Below are 7,028 nucleotides of genomic sequence, written 5' to 3'. Positions count from 1 at the left end.
GGAATAGACATCTTGATCCGTTGAGAACGGCGAGTCAACTGGCTTTAGTCAAAAGTAAAAGCAGGTTTGCCGAGTGGCTGTGGTGGCGCCTTAGTCAGGCGGCCATCTCGGTTCCAAGAAAGAGCATAGGGCAATGACCCCCACGGCGAGGTAAACTGAATATCCAGAGTAATGGGTGAGGCATGGCGAAGTGACAGACGGTCGCTGCACACGCACCATTTTCCTTTGCACTAAAGATGCAGAAATGAAATGGGTGTTTACAGTAGTTCACTAACCGCTTTACGAAACCTTTGCTTCACATAGGTTCCAATGTATGCATTAGATTTGATTTTTTTCCCCCGAGAATGTGGAGCTGGCTCAACACTAAATGCAAGAAATGCATTTTGGCGCCTTCCGCGGCGCATACTCTTGGAATATTCCCATTGAGAAATTTAAGAGACAAAATAGCGGGATTTTTTTTTTTGCAATAGCAATTTTGTGAACATTCCAGGCGCATTTTTGCCGTCGCCGTGATGTTCCGCATAAAGGCCAAGGCCGATAACACCGTCGCCGCGCTCTGTGTGGTGTATGCGCGTGTGAAAGTGCGAGGGGAACTGACGACCGCGGAGAGGGAAGCGGGGAGGAAGGGTGCTGTCATGCATCGCGCGCGAGGCATCGAGGAAAGGGGAGAAGGGGGGGGGGGGGGCTTTACTACCGCAGCAACTGCGTATTGCACGGCCGTGCGTCATCGCGCGGGCCGTATCTTGAAAGTGATTTGCGTTGGGGGCAGAGTCAAGGTGCGCCGACGGCGCATCATTTGTGCGTGCTGTTTTCTCGCCGCTCAGTTTGCGTTGAAGCGATAGACAGCGCGAAGGTCATTTCGCTCGCTGCTGCTGCCGCGCTTCTTCCCGCCTGCATTTTGACAGCGAGTGTCCGCGGTCATTGAGTGTGGCGTGTTCATGTTTGCCTGTGCGAGCTGACGCCATGCTTAATAATTTAGTTAAGCGTACAAGTTTATACAGACGATAAAACTACTATTTGTATAGCTGTCTACTAATTTGCTATGGCAAGCGATGCTTCTACTTTCGGGCGAAACTGCGACTTCCGTTATTCTAGTCGAGTTTCACCAAGAATGTGGAGAGATCTCTGCTACAGTTGAAAATTTCGAGCTCACTCTCAAAGCGAAAGTCCGGTTCAGTAAAATATGTGTTGTTGCATATGCCTTTTATGGAGCTCAACGTGGCTGGTATGCACTTCGGAGATTTGCCGCACAATTTGTAATACTAACCGAAAAGTTTTTGTGGGATGGGAAAACAACTGTAATTGGTTCCTTTCTCACTTGCTATTCTGCTGGCTCCACGCAGTTTCAAAACGAAAACACAGCAGGTCTAATTGTGTGACCTCCCAGAATCACAACACAATTAATTTTCGAAGTTTTTGCTTTAGAATCTTTTCCAAAGCCCACAATTAACCCACACACTTTAAATATTTATCGTTCAGGACACCGAGCTCTAGAACGCTGCTATATTAAAGGCTGTATAATGTTCCCAATAAAGAAAGGCGTCAGGCAGGGAGATACGATCTCTCCAATGCTATTCACAGCGTGTTTACAGGAGGTATTCAGAGACCTGGATTGGGAAGAATTGGGGCTAAGAGTTAATGGAGAATACCTTAGTAACTTGCGATTCGCTGATGATATTGCCTTGCTTAGTAACTCGGGGGACCAATAGCAATGCATGCTCACTGATCTGGAGAGGCAAAGCAGAAGGGTGGGTCTAAAAATTAATCTGCAGAAAACTAAAGTAATGTTTAACAGTCACGGTAGAGAACAGCAGTTTACGATAGGTAGCGAGGCACTGGAAGCGGTAAGGGAATACGTCTACTTAGGACATGTAGTGACCGCAGATCCGGATCATAAGACTTTTCAATCAGAAGAATAAGAATGGGCTGGGGTGCGTTTAGCAGGCATTCTCAGATGATGAACAGCAGGTTGCCATTATCCCTCAAGAGAAAACTGTATAACAGCTCTGTCTTACCAGTACTCACGTACGGGGCAGAAACCTGGAGGCTTACGAAGAGGGTTCTACTTGAGTTGAGGACGACGCAACGTGCTATGTAAAGAAGAATGATGGGTGTAACGTTAAGGGATAAGAAAAGAGCAGATTGGGTGGGGGAACAAACGTGAGGTAATGACATCTTAGTTGAAAATCAAGAAAAAGAAATGGGCATGGGCAGGACATGTAATGAGGAGGGAAGATAATCGATGGTCATTAAGGGTTATAGACTGGATTCCAAGGGAAGGGAAGCGTAGCAGGGGGCGGCAGAAAGTTAGGTGGGCGGATGAGATTAAGAAGTTTGCAGGGACAACATGGCCACAATTAGTACATGACCGGGGTAGTTGGAGAAGTATGGGAGAGGCACGGAGGAAGGGGGAGAGGCCTTTGCCCTGCAGTGGGCGTAACCAGGCTGATGATGATGATGATAATGTTCTCGTGTGCCCGCATAAGTAGCTCTCTGCAATGGTCCTAATCGTCCTACACATTTTAAACGTTCCCCGAGCATACAACCACAACGTCCCTTTCCCCCTGTTCGCTCAGAATGGAAAGTGTCACAGTCACTTCTTCCAGGGCACAGGGAAAGCTTTCTGAGCAGCTCGTAAAACCCCGTGTACTACTCGCCAGTGCTTGCATAAGTGTTTCCTGCAAAAAGAAAGGTTACACTGTCGCCCGAAACCGAAAGGCGATATGGATTGATATTGATAGCAAATTATTAAACAGCTTACGATAACGTTCGTTGTTTTGTCGGGCGTATATATTGCAGCAAGCATTCGCTTACTAGTATAACTTAAGCCTGGTGTCACGCGCGCGCACAGGCAAGCATTAACTGATCTCACTCAATGGTCGCGGACACTCGCTGTCGGAACGCTGGGGTGATGAAAAGCGCCTGCAGCGGAAACCAAACGCTTCGCGCTGCTTCTCGCTTCACCGCGCGTTTCGGAAACTTGAGGTTACGCGACCGCCAACACTAGGGCGCGCGGGAACAAAGCGCGCATGGAGCTATCAGCCGCCTCAGATTGCCTTTTTGCCTTTGCACCCGTCATAGAGTACTTCCACGATATTCCGCGTGAGCCGCATATGCGCTAAACCGCGCGGGCAGCCATATGCAGCCACGACTTGGCCATGGAGGAGACGCACGACCATCTCCTCCCCCTCCTCCTGCAAAAGAAAGAGAAGGTTTCTGAGCTCATCTATGAAATAGGAGGAGTAGCCGACGCCGTCACAGGCACCGACGTCTCCTTGCACAGTAAAAAAATAGGCGGGGGGGGGGGAGGTCATACCAACGTTTGATCAAACAGCCTTCACGCATGCGCACTAGCGCCGCGGCAGCGGAGTTTCCTAAAAGGACCTTAGAGTTTCCGAGCTGGGTGTCAGACGCACTCGAGAGGGCGGTAAGTGATGGATGAAAGGATGGTATGAGCGTCCCCTTTAGAACGGGGCGGTAGGTTGTGCCACCAAGCTCTTGTAATTCTATTGCCTAATGTCCCACCTATGTCACAAAAGAAGAAAAAAACCGCAATGAATTCTCATAACCAAACTTTGTGAACCCCTATTGGGAACTTTGTTTTTGTAAGCCTCCGTTGTTTGTCGTTTTTCTACTTCTACCAATCGCCTCCTACTAATCTCTATTTTCACGATGCGGACGCCGCGCCGTAGCTGCGCCGCGAAGCACTCTATCCTGGATCCGTTTGAGCGAATTCCTAGATCACCGCATATGCTACGTATATAAATCGGTCGCCTGTCAAGCACTTGTTTTTCTTTTTTTTTTTTTTTTAATGTCGATCGCGACAGATCAGTTGTGCAAAAAAAGAAAAACGATGCAGATCCCACGCACTGTGGATATCGATGTTATGCAAAGCATTTTACTGGTAGCTGGTGACCTAGCATCGTTTGGGATCAGGCAAAGCGTTCGTGTTTGTGGAATAGATATAGCCTATACATCTGACGCGAGCGTGTAAGTGACGACAGCAGCAAGACGACGGTGACGGCGACCGTATACGTGCGACGCCGACGTCGTGATTTCTACTCCAGCCGTTCGACGTGAGCTCACGACATGCCGATTGATGGGTTCGAAATAGGTACTGGACGAGGGCGTAAGCGAAATAAAACACGCATTGTGTCGTCATCAGCGACCACGTGTTATACAATCGTACGTACATGTACAGTGCTCGGCGACTGAAACGCGATGCTCGGAGCACATGGCTGCCTATGGGCGTCTTGCGCTGGAGTTTGAGGTATAGTAGCGGCGCCTGGTGGCGGCGCGGGAAACGACATCTGGGTCGTACCAGCTTGGGTCGTATTGAGCCCTGGATGTGGCGAAGCACGTTTCTAGGCCGAGTTTTGCGTCGATTCGCACTTTTTTCTGCCCTGTTGCGAGTGCGAAAAGGCTCGGCACTTCTCACAGACCACGCCGACCACGCTGCGAGCTGGCCGCAGCCTATAGTTTAACGAAAACGGACTATCCGTGTGCCGTGTGCCGTAATGCTGGAAGCAGAAGGAATCGGCGACGCCGATCCGGAGGGACCTAGCTCAGCATCGAAAAAGCGTCACCGTCGATACTGCTGCGTCGTGGACTGCCATGAACAAGAAGGCCTGAATCCCAACATCCGATTCTATCGTTTCCCTTCAAGGCCTCACGAAGCGGAGCGTCGGGCGCGCTGGATAATTAATTGCAGTTCGTCGCGCTGGGTAGGCGAAACTTCGCGCCATGCTGACTGCTTCACCTGTCTTGAAGCTTGCTTGATTATCTGCGTTCTAAAATTCGGTCTTTTGCATCTGCAGTCCCGATGGCAGACCGACATAGTAGCGAGCATGGCTGGTGATTCACGATTCGAAACCCGGCCACAGCGACAGTTAACAATTCGACCGATGCGAAGTGGTGAAGTGACCAGGTGTGTGAAAATGACCACAAATGGCCGGGCTGATTCGGTGACAATTCACTACCTCACTACGAGCAGCACAGGTTAGAGAGTTAAATGTGCTCATACTTGACCTCAAGCCAGCATGTTGAGGCAGCGCAGCAAGGTAGTATTGATTACAGCAGATCGATGTTCGAGCGCTGTCATTAAAAGCTACATAAAGCCAGCAGCGCACGAGCTCGCGCTGCAGCGCGATTCGCACGTACGTGCGAGCTCATATGCATTGCATCAGTTGTTGCCAGTTACTAAAAGGGACAGATGGCCGCTACTACAACGCAGGCATAACTACTTGTTTAGCGGCATGCAGTCAACAAAGACTGCAGGAGGCCCGCCGTTTCGCGGCATGTCGAAAGACCGCTGCCGTCGCGGCGCGTACGATCGTGCGCTCGAGCAGTTCGTACATCGCGGCATGCTGAAAGACCGCTGCCGGCGCGGCGCGTACCGTCGTGTGCTCGAGCAGTTCCGTATACATGATGCTTGCTTATCGCTGCTGTGGATTCATCTATAGCAAGCATTTCCTCGCGTTTGTGCGCCTGAATCTAGCAGCGTGCAAACCTGATGTTCCACTTCGTACGCGATTCGCTTCACTTGCGATTGACACCGCGCTAAAACTTAGCCGCTTAATTCTTGAACGGCGTACACGTATTCGGCACTGCATAATTTCTTGCCTTTACGCAGCGTGCCACCCCTGAAAAAATCTTCGGCGCCCGATATTCGCTGCAGGCCGTGATACAACACAACCGAAAGTGGCGGGTCCATATTGTAAACGTGCTTTCCGAAGCAGACGACTGAGCTTGGTACGACCCATTTTAGGACAGAGGGTGCTTTTTAGCACCTCTTCCGCAGCGCCCCCTGGGCAATGCAAGAGCCCCATGCATTTTGCGCCATCGATGGCCACTGGGGACACTGAGCGGGTGCATTATGTGCTATACGATGAAAGCGAGAGCCTTTTGTGACACAGTTTGTGACTGAATATGGCTCCTCAGCGATCCACCAACGCTCACTTGTAGCGCAAAAAAAGCGCCGGTCGGCGAACTGAACCGGAGCTGAACCGTTATTCACAGCTGAACGGGAACCTAACCGTTATTCTTCCGCCATCTTGAAGCTGAAACCAAACCGAAACTTACTGGTGGAATCGTTCCGAACGGGTTCGGCGAACTGTTCAGAAGTCCCTGTGCCCTGTGGACCCTCTGCTGGGGCACGTCAGTGGGAAAACGTTGTACAAAGGCTCAAATCCTCCCGTAATGGGCTAACTCTTCCCACGCTCAGGGTTTGAAGTCTCCCTTCACCGGAGGGGGGCCCTCATAGGGCGGCACGCACACGCGCTCATATACACGAATGAATGAGATGTGAGCACAATATTTGCATCTCATCTTCCTCATCTGTACATATCGTCACCACGAGCCGCGACTTCTTTCTCGTCGTCGCCAGGTATGTTAGAGAATAAAAAAGTGCGTCAGACTATACGTGCATATATCAGTGCTCTCTCGGCTGTTGTTGGGGTCAAGTAGGATTGGAAGAAGTAAAAAAAAAATGGCTTACCATCCCGGACCTGCGAAAGTGGATGTCCGGCGAAGGTGAGGAAAACTGCCACTACATCTGCTGAGAGGGGTATTCTTTATAAATGCGAAAGCTTACATGACTCAAGAGAAAAATCCGGCGTTATCATCCGATGGTAGCAAAACCGTGTGACCATATGGTGACGTCACGTTTGACATGATGACGTAACATGATTGGATCATCACGTCAAACGTCGCGTGATGACATCGTCACACCAAAGGTCGCGTGATGATATCACATGAAACGTTACGTTGCGTGATAACGGCATCGCCACGCGACGATATCGCCTGATGAGGTCATGAGTTGACGTTGTAACGTCAAACGGGACGCCACGCGATAACGTCATCGTCAAGTGATGATGTCACCTGATGACGTCATGTGATGCCTCTTGGGAAAAGTAGCACACTGTGTGCTTACCGCTTCTTTCCACTGTTTCCGGGTTCCGCCCACATTTTTGGGTGAGTTCCTCTGAGTAGCTGGCTAGAGGAACATACCTCAGGCCGACCTTTCAGCA

The sequence above is a fragment of the Dermacentor andersoni genome, chromosome 8 (assembly GCF_023375885.2).
Source record: "Dermacentor andersoni chromosome 8, qqDerAnde1_hic_scaffold, whole genome shotgun sequence".
NCBI lineage: Eukaryota > Metazoa > Arthropoda > Arachnida > Ixodida > Ixodidae > Dermacentor > Dermacentor andersoni.
Note: the sequence above shows the minus strand (reverse complement) of the source record.